The following is a 19,053-nucleotide window of genomic DNA, read 5'->3' as shown; positions in this document are numbered from 1 at the left end:
TGACTATAAACTACTCAATTATGACTCCAAAATCCGGCCTTTTGTGGGATAACGGTTTCACGCACAAAGAGGTACAAATATTATGTGAAACTATGTTCCTCAAACGATTAATTTATATGAATAGCAACGGGAAAAATGTGTAAAAATTTTGCACAGACCGAAAGAGCACACTTTCAGTCTTCCGTCAATAATAATTGTGTTGAAATGAGGAAATGGAGAGGGTTTAACAATGGTCCATTTCCAGTATTCTATAAGAAAATCAACTAAAAAACAAATCAAATAAAACAAATCACTTAGCTGGTAAATGCCAGTTCTCGGAGAGCAGTGGGTAGAACTTATGGATCCGTTGTTGATTATAATGGAAATCCACCGTCGTACTCTGTCATGCCCCATCCTTTCCTTCATGATATTCTTCGTTTTTGTAGGTTTTCGTTATCTAGCATGTAGCATGAATCTCTCATTCTTGATCCACATCGTCGTTGGGTCTCTTGATAAACGTCACACCAATCCATTGCTTCATTGCATTTCACCTGAAATCTACGATACTTGACATCGGATGTCAAAACTTTTGTTCTTTTATAATTTAATGAAAAAACGACAGCACAGCAAAAAACACATCCAATGCCTCCGACTACTATGTTCAAACTCCTTAACATCGATCGTTACCGCAGCACAGTACCTAAATATGTCCGGGAACGCCAGTAGAGTAGGTCTCAATGCCATATTGTGAATTCCGTCTGGACCAAGAGTGTTTTTTTCACCTTCAGAGCTTTCGCGACAAGTACAAGCTCTTCGATAGAGACTATGATTCGGGAAGAGACCCTCCTAAATTAACTTCAGGGAACATTTCAACTGGCGTTGTTGGTCCTTTGTTCCGTCCAATTAGCATTGCCCCACGGATTAGAATCGTTATAGTCCCTGCGGGCAGCAGGGACTATGTCCAAGGGCTTGACGATCCCTCCCCAGGCCATCTGCGAGTTGTGGGGCTTGCCTAGGATGTGGTGGGGTTTGACAGTGGGCCCTGTTAAACCTCTATAAAAAGCTGCATGTATCCGCAAGTAGGCCCCACCAAAGCGACCGTGTGCCGCTCAAAGCGCACAAGCCCAAGTCCTGGTGTTAGGTGGGACGCTAAACAGCCCTGACACGACGGCCCTCCGACGAGACCGGAGGTTTGCGCTGGCCCAATAAGCCGCCTAGAAAACCAATCATTACGAACAATATAAGAGATAATGCGACTCGATATAATCGGCAAAGACCTAGGCGACGAATACAGGATCACGATTGGAAGCTTGGAACATGGAATTGCAAGTCGCTAGGTTTCGCAGGTTGCGACAGGATGATCTACGATGAATTACATCCCCGCAACTTCGACGTCGTGGCGCTGCAGGAGATTTGCTGGACAGGACAGAAAGTGTGGAAAAGCGGGCATCGAGCGGCTACCTTCTACCAAAGCTGTGGCACCACCAACGAGCTGGGAACCGGCTTCATAGTGCTGGGTAAGATGCGCCAACGCGTGATTGGGTGGCAGCCAATCAACGCAAGGATGTGCAAGCTGAGGATTAAAGGCCGTTTCTTCAACTATAGCATCATCAACGTGCACTGCCCACACGAAGGGAGACCCGACGACGAGAAAGAAGCGTTCTACGCACAGCTGGAGCAGACATACGATGGATGCCCACTGCGGGACGTCAAAATCGTCATCGGTGACATGAACGCACAGGTAGGAAGGGAGGAAATGTATAGACCGGTCATCGGACCGGATAGTCTGAACACCCGCACACCGTATCGAATGACAACGGCCAACGATGCATAAACTTCGCAGCCTCCCGCGGAATGGTAGTCCGAAGCACCTTCTTTCCCCGCAAAAATATCCACAAGGCCACATGGAGATCACCTAACCAAGAAACGGAAAACCAAATCGACCACGTTCTAATCGACGGTAAATTCTTCTCCGACATCACGAACGTCCGCACTTACCGCAGTGCGAATATTGAATCCGACCACTACCTCGTTGCAGTATGCCTGCGCTCAAAACTCTCGACGGTGTACAACACGCGTCGAAGTCGGACGCCGCGGCTTAACATTGGGCGGCTACAAGATGGTAGACTAGCCCAAGAATACGCGCAGCAGCTGGAAGTGGCACTTCAAACGGAAGAGCAGCTAGGCGCAGCGTCTCTTGAAGATGGCTGGAGAGATATTCGATCCGCCATTGGTAGCACCGCAACCGCTGCACTTGGCACGGTGCCCCCGGATCAGAGAAACGACTGGTATGACGGCGAATGTGAGCAGTTAGTGGAAGAGAAGAATGCAGCATGGGCGAGATTGCTGCAACACCGCACGAGGGCGAACGAGGCACGATATAAACAGGCGCGGAACAGACAAAACTCGATTTTCCGGAGGAAAAAGCGCCAGCAGGAAGATCGAGACCGTGAAGAAACGGAGCAACTGTACCGCGCTAATAACACACGAAAGTTCTATGAGAAGTTGAACCGTTCACGTAAGGGCCACGTGCCACAGCCTGATATGTGTAAGGACATAAACGGGAACCTTCTTACGAACGAGCGTGAGGTGATCCAAAGGTGGCGGCAGCACTACGAAGAACACCTGAATGGCGATGTGGCAGACGAAGATGGCGTTATGGTGATGGACCTGGGAGAACGCGCGCAGGACATAATTCTACCGGCTCCGGATCTCCAGGAAATCCAGGAGGAGATTGGCCGGCTGAAGAACAACAAAGCCCCTGGGGTTGACCAACTACCAGGAGAGCTATTTAAACACGGTGGTGAGGCACTGGCTAGAGCGCTGCACTGGGTCATTACCAAGATTTGGGAGGAGGAAGTTTTGCCGCAGGAGTGGATGGAAGGTGTCGTGTCCCATCTACAAAAAGGGCGATAAGCTGGATTGTAGCAACTACCGCGCAATCACATTGCTGAACGCCGCCTACAAGGTACTCTCCCAAATTTTATGCCGTCGACTAGCACCAACTGCAAGGGAGTTCGTGGGGCAGTACCAGGCGGGTTTTATGGGCGAACGCTCCACCACGGACCAGGTGTTCGCCATTCGCCAAGTACTGCAGAAATGCCGCGAATACAACGTGCCCACATCATCTATTCATCGACTTCAAAGCCGCATATGATACAATCGATCGGGACCAGCTATGGCAGCTAATGCACGAACACGGTTTTCCGGATAAACTGACACGGTTGATCAAAGCGACGATGGATCGGGTGATGTGCGTAGTTCGAGTTTCAGGGGCATTCTCGAGTCCCTTCGAAACCCGCAGAGGGTTACGGCAAGGTGATGGTCTTTCGTGTCTGCTATTCAACATCGCTTTGGAAGGGGTAATACGAAGAGCAGGGATTAACACGAGTGGTACAATTTTCAATAAGTCCGTCCAGCTATTTGGTTTCGCCGACGACATAGATATTATGGCACGCAACTTTGAGAAGATGGAGGAAGCCTACATCAGACTGAAGAGGGAAGCTAAGCGGATCGGACTAGTCATCAACACGTCTAAGACGAAGTACATGATAGGAAGAGGTTCAAGAGAAGACAATGTGAGCCACCCACCGCGAGTTTGCATCGGTGGTGACGAAATCGAGGTGGTAGAAGAATTTGTGTACTTGGGCTCACTGGTGACTGCCGAAAATGACACCAGCAGAGAAATTCGGAGACGCATAGTGGCTGGAAATCGTACGTACTTTGGACTCCGCAAGACGCTCCGATCGAATAGAGTTCGCCGCCGTACCAAACTGACAATCTACAAAACGCTAATTAGACCGGTAGTCCTCTACGGACACGAGACCTGGACGATGCTCGTGGAGGACCAACGCGCACTTGGAGTTTTCGAAAGGAAAGTGCTGCGTACCATCTATGGTGGGGTGCAGATGGCGGACGGTACGTGGAGGAGGCGAATGAACCACGAATTGCATCAGCTGTTGGGAGAACCATCCATCGTTCACACCGCGAAAATCGGACGACTGCGATGGGCCGGGCACGTAGCCAGAATGTCGGACAGTAACCCGGTGAAAATGGTTCTCGACAACGATCCGACGGGCACAAGAAGGCGAGGTGCGCAGCGGGCAAGGTGGATCGATCAGGTGGAAGATGACTTGCGGACCCTCCGTAGACTGCGTGGCTGGCGACGTGTAGCCATGGACCGAGCCGAATGGAGAAGACTCTTATATACCGCACAGGCCACTTCGGCCTTAGTCTGATTAAATAATAATAACGGATTAGAATCGGCTTCACAGCACAACTCACGATTTACTTGGGTTATCTGTGTCAGAGCGCCAAATGTCGCCTAGCGATTTGGTGATGGGTTCTCGGCAAGCCGTACTCTTGATGGAGGGGTCTTTATTTAGCTCGAAGAGCGTATATCCTTTCTGATTGCGCCTAGTTCTCACCACATATTCACCCAATTCCATCAACTCAGGATCGTTTTACGAAGTTTTGTTGTTTGCTTCCACAATTGGCGCATTACCCTTGTACGGCTCTCTGCGAGCTCTAGGTTTTTCCCTTTTCTTCTCCACCTTTTCCTTTTCGCCGTTCACTTTTTCCTTTTTGCCTTTCTCGTATACTTTTTTCCTCTTCACTTTCAGCGTCGCGACAGTACGTTACCTTCGTTACCTTTTTCCTCTTCGATTTCTGCGTCTCGACAGTACGCCATTCAGTGTCTTCCCTAAGTTACTCCTCTTTTCTTTGGACTCCATAACAATTTATTGTTTTTTTGGGGTCTCGGTCCTCCCCTGGAGAATCCCTAAAGCGTTTCTCCGAACGAGATTTTTTTAACACTTTGAAGTACAAAGCTAAACGACTTCACTATTCCATTTACTTCCACTGTATGTATTCACTTTCTATTTGAAAACTTCTTCATGTGTTTTGTTATCGACTAAAGAAAAACATTAACTCCTAGCTTTAAATATGGTGTGCAGGAATAGAAAGTATGAATTACGTGGGTACAGGACTTCCTTTAAAAATAGCATTAGGCGTCTACTAGATGTAAGTTAATTTTAGAAGCAGCAGTCTGTACAGCATAGCTGAAGACGAAGAAATAAATAAATAAATTAGAGCGTGTCGCTTGGATTGATTCGTCGTCGTCTTGTGGGTAGTAATTTAAAGAGCCAGGTTAATCCGTTTCCTTGATCTTTGTTTAGTAAGTTAAATTGTTTTTGCTTGGAAATTTCCAAGCTTTCGGCTATGTCAAGTTTCCCAGCATTTTGGATGTATCTGAGAATTGATATGTTGTCTTTAGTTAAATGGCCGAAACTTGTTCGGACGTATTAAAAAATGTTCACTTAACTTGCGCGACTGTACTTTCGGAACGCGAAAGCCGCCGACCGGATGGTCGATTCACGGTCGATACTTGATTCTCTACCAGAGCCACTGAGGAAACTTTCAACTGCAAGGCACCGATGCTGATATCCGGTTCGAAGGACCAAACAATGTGCGGTGCACAACGTCACGAATGGGAAGGAAACGGACCCAACAATGTGCGATGCACAACGTCAAAAACGGAAACGGGAAACGGACTCTTCCTTCGGGGGTGTAGTCAAAGTTTTGCTACTGGCTAACACTCAACAGGCCAGAGAACAACATGTTATCCATGTGCAAGGCGAATCCACAAAAGATTACCGGAAGGGTCTTATAATGGATCGGCTCGCTGGGATACAATGTTGTTTCTTGTTGAGGATCCAGCAGCGGGGATCTTGACTGAGGAAAGCAACAGATTGTCCGTGTGCAGTCGAAACGGTGTCCACATTGGATTACCACTGACTGATGGGGTTTAATGTGGATCGTATCGAAGGGACAATTCTTGACTGTTTGATTCCTCCAACGATGCTCCGATGAGCGGCAGAACGGGTGGACTGTATGGTAGTGGATCAACAGCGGCGATCGGTTCTCTTGCAACAGCGCAGTGGAAACTGGATCTGGATGGTGGTCTAGTAGCAGAATAAAACTCCGGGTTCGTTCTTCCTCTCGATGCATATTCGTTAACAGTCAAACACAAAATTCAAATTCTGCACGAAAGTGCCTGGTTATGTCGGATGGACATTGAACTAATCTCCAAGCTCCACCCATTACTATGGCAACGCCAATAAAACAAAACCTAACTGGTGGGCAGAGTGCCTTGCAGTTCCTGGTGGGCAGAGCTTGCTTTGTTAATTGCAAGATTGAATTCAAATTTATTTTTTGTTTACGGTTTAAGGGAAAGGTACTATTTTAATGTTCATCTATATACTAAACTAATCGTAGGTTCGAATCAATTATCGCATATTTCATACAAAGAGATAACACACAAAAGTATAAACAAAAATTATACGTTCGGAACCGAACAGGTGATCTTCGATAAATATATGTTCTGCTACTTTAGATTTGAAATGATAATGTAAGGTAAAACTTTTTCCGTGTCTTTGGTTTATGTTTGTGACTTCTGCAAAATGTTTTTTGAACCTCGTGTCTAATGTTCGTTTTATCTGTCCTATGTAGATTTTGTCACAGTGAGGGCATGGTATTTTATAAACTCCAATTTTTTCGAAGGCGTCAACGAGGTCTTTTGTGGTTCCAAGTAATGATTTAAGTTAGTTGTTCCTGCTGCTAAAAAACTAGTTCGATACCAAAATTTAGTTTGCAAAGTTTAGAACGTAATGGTCTGGTTAAGTTATGATCAAAGTTTACGGATACTCGTCGCAATTCATTTGTTATTGATGATTATGTAGTTGATGATTTTCTGTACCTAGTCTTTCTACAGTCACTCTCAAAATTGCAAAGTTTAGAACGTAATGGTCTGGTTAAGTTATGATCAAAGTTTACGGATACTCGTCGCAATTCATTTGTTATTGATGATTATGTAGTTGATGATTTTCTGTACCTAGTCTTTCTACAGTCACTCTCAAAATTGAGCGTACAGCATGGATTAGATGAATATATTCGAAAATTCCAACGGAAATTTAATTGTTGGCTCGATTGTTTTTAATGCATTTCAATATTTGTCCCTTCCTTCAATGTATGCGTACATAAAATGGTTGAAATTTTTTCTCTAAAGTTCATTTATTTGAAAATAATCTCAAAATACGCCTATTTGATGTGACAAAATTGAGCGTACAGCTAATGTTTTTCTATAAAATTTCTTATTATAAACACGATTAATGTAATTTAATATTGTTTTTTCATGATCATATTTATAATAATAAACATCCGCTACTTAAACATTCAATGTTTTGAAATTAAACCATGTTTCAATCAAAATGGCGAACAAGTAAGATGTATAAACAATGCTATTTAACAATTCAATGCTGCTGGGCAAAATAGATAGTCCTGAGTCTCCTGGCGGTCTTTGATTATTATTGAAGTTGTTTTGAAGCATTTCTCTATTCGTATTATTATTTAAAAAAAATATATTCAAAAATCGTTGCGTGGTCTCTTATTTGTTACACCACTTTTAGAACTGTTGGAAATATTTGAAGTTTTACCAGTAAATTTAAAACATGTTTTTTGTTCCTCCGAATCTATCTAATCGCTATTTCGGTAAAGTTATATGCAAAACGTATTCTACGCGTTCCCATTAGGGTATAAGGTGGGATACTTATCTTTTTCAACTGCTTGTAATACAAAAACTTTGAAAGTGAAGAGTGTTGCAAGTAATCCCATTTGACGGTAGTTGGCAAATTTCATATAATAACTATGTCTGAAATTTGATTTATGCACATGCACAACATGTGATAGATTTAGTTCGGAAAACGAAAAACGAAAAAAAACGGAAAACTAAACCAGTACGCTAGACAGGTGCTTTCCCAAATGAGCTACCAAGGACGAAGGAGGATCACAGTACTGTGCACTAAAGCGAAATAAAACGTTTGTATCGAGAAAGTCATAATCATCGCTGGGGGATCAATTTGGGTTTTTAATGTAGGTTTTCTGACACCGAAATATATGTTTCTATTACGTATTATTGAAGTTCGTAACTTTGAAGTTACGTATCATGCCATTATCGCACCCTTGTTGCACACTTTGCTACACAGTACAGAACGGATTTTCCCGGGACAGCACGCTATGACAGCGATATAACTGATTATCACTATCATCAGATAGAACACATGATATGATAATAGATTTCGCTGTTTTTGTTTGCTAAATGACAGACGTCCGTATCGCTTTTTTTTATTTTCTGAATATGAATAACTGCATGATGCGATTCCTGTTGCTACCGTGAAAAAGGCTAAAATTGTTTTCACACTAGTGTTTCCTCGAATACACAACCTTGTATCACAGAGTGAATAAAGAATGCATGTTTTCGAACTTTCAAGCTTTTTGATGCCCAATTATCGAAATGGATAATGCGGAAAATAAATAAACGACGAATTCTCTCCTTTCACGGATCTACATCTGGGATATGTAGGTAATATGTTGTTGTGAGCTGTTTTTAGAGTTGTGTTGTGATACCCACCCTTCTATTTTTAGAATGTCCACTTCCATGTAAATTCATTTAAATTATTATACCTTTACCACACATTTTCGCACAACTCAACTGACTGGGTGCTTCGACATATCGCATTGCAGCCAAACCTATTTTCGCCTTACCAAAGCGTTCTTCTAGGGTTTCCATTTCAGCCAGATGGTGGACCATGGACGTGCGATAAAACAGAATCAATCTCCAATTCTAACATCGCTTTCAGTTGCAGTCATAAATAACGGATGCTTACGCGTGGTGTTGATGAATTCCGTAGGATCAAGTCGAGACAATCACACACTTGGTTGAACGGCAAATTGATCTAACTTATATTTTAGACCACGATTGCCAATGACTGGTGTAAACAATGTTGCTCTGACGCATTTTGCTAATAAATATGAAGTGGGTGTGGTTTTTGCAATTCGGGCGAAAATAGATTAATGGAAGAGGAGTTGCAAATGATGTTATACAGACACCCCCCAAATATGAAACTGCAATTTGCGCAAACAAATGTGTAAACGTTGCATTTACCGTACTAATTCGTATTGAACAGAGAAAGAGAAAGGTAATAATAGAGAATAGAGAAAGGCTAAGACATCATCACTAATGGGGAATAAATTTTGGGTTCAGCTCGGTTGTTTACTGCACCCTTCTTGTGCCCGTGGGATCGCTATCGAGAACCATTTTCACCGGGTTATTGCCCGACATTCTGGCTACGTGCCTTGTCCCCCGCAGTCTTCCGTTTTTCGCGGTAAGCGATGGATGGATCTCCCAACAGCTGTTATTTACCTCCTCCATGTACCGTCTTCCATACATAGATGGCCAGTGTTCTGCCAAAGCGCACTAAGGGCTAACAAAACATATCGCATTTTTCTGTAAAAGCTTCCGGTTAGCAGATTCAATTCATCACAAATCGTATCGGATATCCCTCAACCCCATAACTAAGGATATTCTACAACAAATGTGGGTATGAATTGATATAAAATGATTCCCGTTTTCTTTTTGTGAACAAAGTATCACAAGCCAGTCAAAAAGCCGCTTGATACGGTTTGACAGAAGCCCGACCAGATAGTACGCAACACATTCCTCTCGAAAACTCCAAGTGCGCATTGGTCATCCACGAGCAACCTGACCTGGATAAGTCTCGTATGTCTGTCGAGAGCCTGAGCTATCGACCATGTCGAATGCTTTACCCATGTGTCAGTATAGATACAATCAAGTTGGAATCCTTGCAAAATGTATTCAGTTACAACGGGGCAGAATTCTCAAAGGTTTGTCATGACGGACTATCTTTTCAGGTGGTTATGAAGCATAAATTTAAAAAATGTTGGTATAGTGGATTGGATTCCTATGGTAGATTTCATCATTGGATGTTGGCCGTTTTTATGGATTGAAGTCACAGATGAAATTTTTCACAGAGCATGGGTAATACCTATTCGAAAGCGACCAATCGAACAACAGTACAACCTATTGATTAGGACATCTTCAGTTAATTATTTGAGATTCGGATCGGGCCGGTTGATTTGTTGCCATTGCTACTAGGTTTTGATTAGCAACGACATTACAGGGTATGATCCGCCCTTCTTGTGGTCCCACAGTAGCAAGACGCTGATTAGGCCTCTTGACACTATACAGGACCAGAAATAGACTGGTACAAAAAACAATGCCTGATGGAGAAGTTTTGGCTTCATGAGGGGAGAAGTTGATTACCTATACAAAAACAGTTGGTAAAAGATTTAAAATAAGTCGGCCCCATTATTGCTCAAAACCTTATTAGTCAAGGGCGAGGCATGGGCATTTAGTAATGGAGGGGAGATCTATTAAAGCAATTAGAGTAGAAATATGACCATAACGAGGTAGGTAAGAAAATTGTACGCCTGCCAAAATGTTTTTGATGTCTCACTTTTTTCGAATATTCACAATCTCTATAATTTTTCGTATGAATCATGGAAATTAGTACAAAAACAATGTATAGCCACTTTCATATGCATTATCAACAGTGCAAAGCTTTCACGTCAAAGACGTTGGGTCCGCATGTGCAACCTGTGCACTGCACAGGTGGCAATTTTGTCCCAAAATTCGAATTTACGATAGATTGCTTGTCAGTCTAATCCAAAAATATATTTTTTATATGTTTTGTTCATTTGACGGTTTGATAAACATAATCAGAAAACATTTACGAATTTTTTAAAGGCGGCTTGTGACGTGATGAGACAACCAAAATGTTGCGATGGGGGCGCATTATATTTTACTCTACGATACCAATACACCGCGGCACCGCCACCACATGTTGTTTCGGAACTTTCATCCGAGGTCTGAGAACGGCTTGTCGGGTAGGTAGTCAAAGCTTCATTGGCAGAGCACGGTTTGTTGCGTACCGAATAGGTACTGCTTTAAACCTAGAGATGTCGTAAATTCCCAATAAATCGATTAGTAACTAATCGATTACTCTCGATTCTAGTCGATTATTGAATCGATTATTCGTTGGATAACAATCGATTCAAAATTAATCAATTGTCACAACTATGAATCGATTAATCAAAGTAATCGATTGATTTGCGACATCTTAATGATGTCGTAAAATCCCTATTAATCAATTTCTAACTAGGCGATTACTCTCAGTTCTTCTCGATTATTGAATCGATTAATCGTTTGATAGTAATCGATTCAAAATTACTCCATTATCCCAACGATAAATCGATTAATCGAAGTAATCGATTTTGTGTTGGGGACCATATTTTTTTCGCACAGCTGTGTAAATTAAGTTTAAATGATAATCAGTGCTCCCCGCACAAAGGAAAGGTAACATTTACAATACAATAGTAGAAACATATTTATATCATATATTATTGACACACGGTGATCAGGTGACGCTGATTTCTTGAAGCTGAGGTCCTACGGTCAGGGACACTGTGAACTATTTTTCAAATAATGTAATCCCAATCTAAACATTACTATTTCCTTTTCAGCTGAAACAAGTCGAGTCAAGTACGAGACACTGAAGACGGCCTTACTGTTGAGGTCGAAATACGTATCTGTCAAGATACAATTAAGTGGTGGAATTCAATGGGATTGTACAAACTCGTCATATGACAAGTGAAACAAGTGTTGCTGGTGAAGTTTATTTCACACCAAGGATCAATTTGCTCTCCTTAGATTTTCATAAATTTCAACGTTTTTTCTATACTTATTCTTAATATTTCCATACCACAGAGCTCCATATATTTTAAATAATCTCACATAAACATTTATAAACAATCATCTTGTCAACGATTTACCTAACCAAATGACAATTATTGATCTTCACTTTCAGAAACATTGGGTGCTGAAGCAGCATCACACTACAAAGTCTAATATTAATACAATTTATTATTCAGACCGCATCGTGCTTTCGTGCTGTGCGGTTCTTTCTCTCTTTGCGGAAGGAAGTTTTTAATACTACCCGAAGCTATTTTAATTTCAACGGTGCTTCTTAGCGCTATTTGTACCCACTGATCCCGTTACGATCTTTGCAAGGACCCGTGCCTTCGTTTTACGTTGGACCCGTTTGCGGAAGTAAAATTCCGACAAGCGGTGGTAATCCTGCAGGGACACCGTTCTGGGAAAAAACCTCTTAGAAGGTCACGTCTCCACGCTCAGCCATGAGTATTAATAAAAACAAGAGGAAGGGAGTCTCTGAATTCGCCACTTCCTTCAAAGAAACAAGGTTTCAAGACCGTCCTGCCTAAGCGCGGAAAAATAGAAGGAAGCTGGAGAATTCAGATATTCCTTCTAACTCTAATATCGGAAATAATTCTTCTCCAATCGAACTGAGCAATCAGTTCGATTTGATTAATGATGAAATTGAGCAAATCGAATATACCTCTAGCCCAGGTGATTCGATTCATGCGAAAAAGCAAAGGATTCCGCCAATTGTGGTATCTGTTGCCGAGTTTTCTGGCTTCCGGAATGAGATTTTGAGTAACCTCCAGGGGATCAAGGTTTCATTTCAGATTGCTAGGAAGGGTGACTGCCGCGTTTTACCGGGATCCTTTGACGATCGCAAACGTCTTCTTCAGTATTTACCTGAGAAGCGCCATAAATTCTTCACATACGACGACAAAACTGAGCGATTGTTCAAAGTCGTCTTGAAAGGTCTCCCCAGTGATGATAAATCACTGGATGAGATTAAAATTGAAATTTCTCAATTACTTGGATTTTCACCAGTCCAAGTAATTAAGATGAAAAAGAAATCCCACTCTGGTACTCTCCAGAGGGGCATTTCTCAAGAATTTTATTTAGTTCATTTTAACAAAAGTGAACTAAATAATATGAAAAGTTTGGAAAAGGCCTGTATTATGTCCCATGTCCGTGTTACATGGGAACATTTCCGCAGGCCTGGGGGAAATTTCCAAAACCCCACCCAGTGCCGTAAGTACCAAAAGTGGGGTCATGGAACCAAACATTGTCACATGGGGTTAGGGACAAAAGGTCGAAAGACAAAAGGTCGAAAGGACAAAAGGTCGAAAGACAAAACGTCGAAAGACAAAAGGTCGAAGGGACAAATGGTCGAAAAGGACAAAAGGTCGAAAGGGACAAAAGGTCGAAAGGACAAAACGTTGAATGGGACAAAAGGTCGAAAGGGACAAAACGTCGAATGGGACAAAAGACCGAAAGAAATTAAAGATCAATAATATCAAAAGGTCAAAAGGCACAAAAGGTCAAAATAGACAAGAAACTGAAACGGGCAGAATCAATCCCGCACTAGAGTTGCCTTACACAATTGGCACAACTCTGCTTTTTTTATTTTTTACAATTTTTTACATTTTTTTACTATTTTTTACAATTAAATAAAACTCATTCAATGAGTACAGATGGATGTTTGAGTTTTCATAATGTCACTTTGTTCTCTCACAATAGCGCACGCCGCACATTAAATACACGGGCGTGTATTAGGGTTCCCCCCAAACACACGCGATGAGACAATCTTGACGCGACTCTATTGCCTGGCAACTGCGATTCTGTCGCCGTTGGTATGGAAGCGTAAATGGAGCATTGCCAGCATCCACCGAACGATAGAATCGTGGCAACAAGCTGTCGCCGTTGCGGCGATGAAATCGCTTTGGCCTGGGGAAGCCTTTATACACCGGTGTATTTTTAATGCGCGCACTTGCGTGACTGCGGCGTGCACTATTTAGACAGATTGAAGTGACATTTAGAAAATCTAGATCTCTATCTATTATTTGCACTCATTCAATTATTTTTTTTAATTGTTAAAAATAGTGGAAAATAAAAGAGCATTTTTTAGGACAATTCTGTCTCACGTAATAAAAGTTTTATTCATTTCTTAAATTAGCAATCTTTTTTTTATCTCTAACAGAACTATCTAGATATTCATAATATTGGTTTATAGTAATTACTCCTTCTTTGAAAATTGCTCATTCTTCAACTTTGATTGATGATGAGTGTGTTATTTCTGCTTGAAAATAAATGCATTTAACAAATTAATTTAGAATACACCCAACTTGTTCTTTATCGATGTTTTGTCCCTTTAGACATTTTGTTCTTTTCGATTTTTTGTTCCTTTCGACCTTTTGTCCTTTCGACCTTATGTCCCTTTCGACGTTTTGTCTTTTTCGACCTTTTGTCCTTTCGACCTTTTGTCTTTTCGACTTTTTGTCTTTCGACGTTTTGTCCTTTCGACCTTTTGTCTTTCGACCTTTTGTCATAGATTCGTCACATGGATGCTAAATGCATGATTTGTGGTGGAACCTCTCACGCCAAGGACGCATGTCCTGTGAGAGAAGATTCCAATAAATTTAAATGTGCAAATTGTGGGGGCAATCATAAATCCAATTTCTGGGAATGCCCTTCACGCAAAAATGTTTTGAAGTCCCGTGCAAAATTGATGACGGGAAATTCCAATCGGATCCCAGATTCGACGGGTAGAAATTTTTCAAACGCTCAAATTTCGAAACCAGTTACCGGTCGAGCAATTCATACCCACCACAATTCACAAACAAATTTTGCCGCTCGTCAACGCTGCCGTCATACGTATATTTGTCCCATGTTTGCTGGGATTCCCTATATACATGGGACAGTTATGCGTATAACGGCAGAACGGGTAGCAAGCACTTCAGTTAATTCCAATTTTTCGAATGTACCCACGTACACTCAGAAATAAAGATAATCGTTGTTAGATTAAAATGTAAACGTAATTGACATTCCTGCGATTTAAACAGAGATAGGATTACAAAAGTATACTAAGAACAATAAAACTTAACCTTTGCTCGTATTAGGTGCTGTTATTATTGACAGTATTAAAAAAATTTCGCCATATTGAACTTTGAAGAAATCGTGTTGTGATGCCACTAAAAATGATAAAAAATATTATTTTCCTCCTGCTTCATCTTAATCATCTTTTACGCGGTAAGATATATTTATTGAAGAATAATAGATTCAATTTGTTATCTGTATATTGTTTAATTATTTTGCTGCTAGGCAACTTCCCGTGAATGTTCAGTATCCGGTGTTCAACAAGAACATTATCAATTCTTCCACTGCGACCAGGTTTTCCATGAAGAATTTTTATTGAAATGGAAGATATGCTACACGTTTGGGAGCTGAAGTGGACGCATAATGAGAAGACCGATGGAGTAAAGGATGGAAATCTCTTTTTTGGAAACCGAATGAAAATGTGGAGCCGACGACCAAAAGCCTCAGAAGTTACTTTCGCCATACATCTTTCTACGTAGTCCATCCCAGAAGCTGTATTATTGGTTCTAGATTTCGGCAATTATGAACAACGAGTTTCCAGCTACGTCATGAAAGGTAACAATAGCCTTCCGGCTTTATTGACTATAATCTCACATACTTGTATTCCATCACCAGTCATCTCGCTACCCACTGCAAATCTACGGAAACGTTCACCCTACTCAATCCTCAGGACTCCAGCCAGGAAAGAACTTAGCAGAAAATGTGAAAACATCATATCCCCGGAATCGTGTTTTCTAGAATACTTTAACATCTAGCGTCCTCATACCAGCTTAACGATGTGATTTATAATGCTTTTGAAAGCAAGCAGCGATATATATTGTATACGGCTCAAAAATTAATAAAATAAAACATATTTATTGATTTTATTTCGAAATTATTTTTGACAAACATAAATAAAACAAAAATAATAATACTGAAATATTTCAAACGCTGAGCAAACGGAATTAATATACTTTATTAGTTTTTTTGAAAGTTATACTATAGCTCGTATTACTCAAAGTTATACTAATGCGGTATTGTCAGAATTTAAACTTAGTTGACCCCGTCTAAGGTGAATAGCCAAATAGAATGACTTCTAATCTATTTAGCATAGATTTTTCTCAGAGTGTATGCAAACATCGCTGCTGGTAGACAAAATTTCTCTTCTCAAAATGAGGTTTATACCCATGTCCCAACGGAAAATAACGATCATGTTGCCGATTCAGGTAGCATGACTGCTTCCGATTTTGATTGTTTAACTGAACAATTGCATCACATGATTGATGCAATGTTCAAAGCAAATACCTTTCCAGAAGCTGTTCAGGTTGGTATAAAGTACACACAAAAAATTGTTATCGGACTCCGTTTTAATGGATCTAAATAATTGTGTGAAAGTTCTAAATTGGAATGCCCGCTCTCTAAAGGGTAAGGAAGATGAATTATTCAACTTCCTAACAGTTCATAATGTGCATATTGCCATTATAACAGAAACTTATTTAAAGCCCGGACTCTCCATTAAAAGAGATCCAAATTATTTTATCTACAGAAATGATCGTCTTGACAGCGCCTGTGGTGGGGTCGCCATTGTCATTAATAGACGTATCAAACATAAATTATTTTCTTCGTTTGAAACCAAAGTTTTTGAAACCTTGGGTGTTTCTGTTGAAACAAATTTTGGTCAATTTTCCTTCATTGCAGCCTATTTGCCTTTTCAATGCAATGGGCAGCAAAAGAATTTGTTGAAAGCTGATCTTCAAATTCTGACTCGCAACAAATCAAAATTCTTCGTAATTGGTGACTTCAATGCCAAACACCGTTCATGGAATAATGCTCAGAGCAATTCCAACGGCAAAATTTTATTTGAAGATTGTGCTGCGGGATATTATACTATTCAATATCCCAGTGGACCAACTTGTTTTTCTTCCAGTCGAAATCCTTCTACAATTGATTTAGTTTTAACGGATTCAAGTCAGCTGTGTGGCCAATTGGTAACTCATGCTGACTTTGACTCTGATCACCTTCCTGTGGCATTTGAAATCTCACAAGAAGCCATTTATAATCCAATCAGCTCTACTTTTAATTATCATAGAGCTGATTGGGATTTATATAAAACATATATCGATAGGAATTTTGATGTTAATATTCCTTTGGATACCAAAAGTGATATTGGCAATGCGCTCGTATCTTTGACAAATTTAATTGTCGAAGCCAGAGGCATTGCAATTCTTAAATGTGAAATTAAATTCAACTCCATTATTATTGACGACGATCTTCAGCTACTGATCCGTCTTAAAAATGTGAGGCGAAGGCAATACCAAATAACTCGCGATCCCGCGTTGAAAGTTATTTGGCGTGATTTGCAAAATGAAATTAAAAAACGTTTCGCTGTTCTGAGAAATACCAACTTTGAGAATAATGTCTCGAAGTTGGATCCCAGTTCGAAACCCTTTTGGAAATTAACGAAAATTCTTAAAAAACCTCAAAAGCCAATTCCAGCGCTTAAAGAGGGAAATAAAATTTTATTAACAAATGGCGAAAACGCTCAAAAACTTGCTCAGCAGTTCGAGAGTACCCATAATTTTAGTCTAGGTCTCACTAGTCCAATTGAGGATCAGGTTACACGAAGCTTCGAAGACATTCTCGATCAAGATAATGTTTTTGACCCTTCGTTGGGAACTAATTTGGATGAAGTGAGATCTATTACTAGAAAATTTAAAAATACGAAAGCCCCGGGTGATGATGGTATTTTCTACATACTTATCGAAAAACTTCCTGAAAGCTCTTTATCCTTTTTGGTTAATTTTTTTAACAAATGTTTGGCAATTGGCATACTTCCCAGATAAATGGAAAAACGCCGAAGTTGTTCCAATTTTGAAGCCGGACAAAAATCCAGCTGAGGCTTCTAGTTATCGCCCAATCAGTTTGCTTTCTTCAATAAGCAAACTGTTTGAAAAGATTATTTTAAATAGAATGATGGTTCATATTAATGACAATTCTATTTTTGCTGATGAGCAATTTGGTTTTCGCCATGGGCATTCAACCACTCATCAGTTATTAAGAGTTACGAACTTAATTCGGCTCAACAAATCTGAAGGATATTCGACTGGAGTTGCTCTTCTTGATATAGAGAAAGCATTTGACAGTGTTTGGCATGAAGCTTTGATTGTAAAATTAATGAATTTTAATTTTCCTCTGTACATCATTAAACTGATCCAAAATTATTTATCAGATCGCTCACTGCAGGTAAACTATCAGAATTCTAAATCTAATAGATTGCCTGTAAGGGCTGGTGTCCCCCAAGGCAACATTCTAGGGCCCATTTTGTATAACATTTTTACTTCTGAGTTCTGACTTACCTGATTTACCACCAGGGTGTCAAAAATCTTTGTTTGCAGATGACACAGGTCTCTCAGCCAAAGGGCGTAGCCTTCGTGTCATTTGTAGTAGATTGCAGAAAAGTTTGGATATTTTCTCCACTTACTTGCAAAAATGGAAAATTTCCCCGAATGCTTCCAAAACTCAGCTTATAATTTTCCCACATAAGCCGAGAGCTTCTTATTTGAAACCTTCTAGCAGACATATTGTCACTATGAATGGGGTTCCAATTAATTGGTCTAGCGAAGCTAAATATTTAGGACTTCTGCTAGATCAAAAATTAACTTTTAAAAATCACATTGAAGGCCTTCAAGCCAAATGTAACAAATATATTAAGTGTCTATATCCACTTATAAACAGAAAATCAAAACTTTGTCTTAAGAACAAACTTTTGATTTACAAACAAATTTTAGACCTGCCATGTTGTATGCTGTGCCAATATGGACTAGTTGCTGCAATACCAGAAAGAAGGCACTCTAGAGGATTCAAAATAACATTCTGAAAATGATTCTGAAGTTGCCTCCGTGGTATAGTACCAATGAACTTCATAGAATTTCTAATATTGAGACATTGCAACAAATGTCCAACAAAATAATTTCAAATTTTAGACAAAAATCGTTGCAATCTTCTATTGCAACGATTAACTCCTTGTACCCTTAGTATAAAATAGGTTAAGATTAGTTTAAGTTGAAAACATTGTAATTCCTACATGGTTCAATTCAACCAGAGGAAAAATTCTAACTGCCAGAGGCAATTAAAATGTATTAATAATAACTAAAAATATAACAGCAAATAAGGATGATAGTGTTAAGAAAACACGGAACACCTAGTCTAAGAGATGAATGCATGTATTAGATAATTAGCAAATAAAATTAGTTAAAAAAAAAATACAATTTATTATTTCAGAAATATGCCGCAGAATCTATGAAGGTCGCGCGAGTTCTCCGCATCTACTTAAGTAGGTATCTAACCAACACTTCCCACCCAAATCCCCA

General features: G+C 40.3%; 1 protein-coding gene and 1 long non-coding RNA gene across 2 annotated transcripts in view; one reads left to right on the top strand and one right to left on the bottom strand.

Annotated features, from left to right (window-relative positions):
* Positions 1 to 19,053, bottom strand: part of LOC134225771 (b(0,+)-type amino acid transporter 1) — a 261,977-nt gene that overhangs the window by 107,094 nt on the left and 135,830 nt on the right. The window lies entirely within an intron of this gene.
* Positions 14,833 to 15,568, top strand: LOC134221239 (uncharacterized). The gene is made up of 3 exons (XR_009982280.1): positions 14,833 to 14,857; positions 14,930 to 15,259; positions 15,320 to 15,568. It is a non-coding gene; the product is annotated as an uncharacterized LOC134221239 (long non-coding RNA).

The sequence above is a fragment of the Armigeres subalbatus genome, chromosome 3, assembly GCF_024139115.2.
Source record: "Armigeres subalbatus isolate Guangzhou_Male chromosome 3, GZ_Asu_2, whole genome shotgun sequence".
NCBI lineage: Eukaryota > Metazoa > Arthropoda > Insecta > Diptera > Culicidae > Armigeres > Armigeres subalbatus.
The sequence above is the reverse complement of the archived record's forward strand: the minus strand, read 5'-3'. Positions and strand labels throughout refer to the sequence as shown.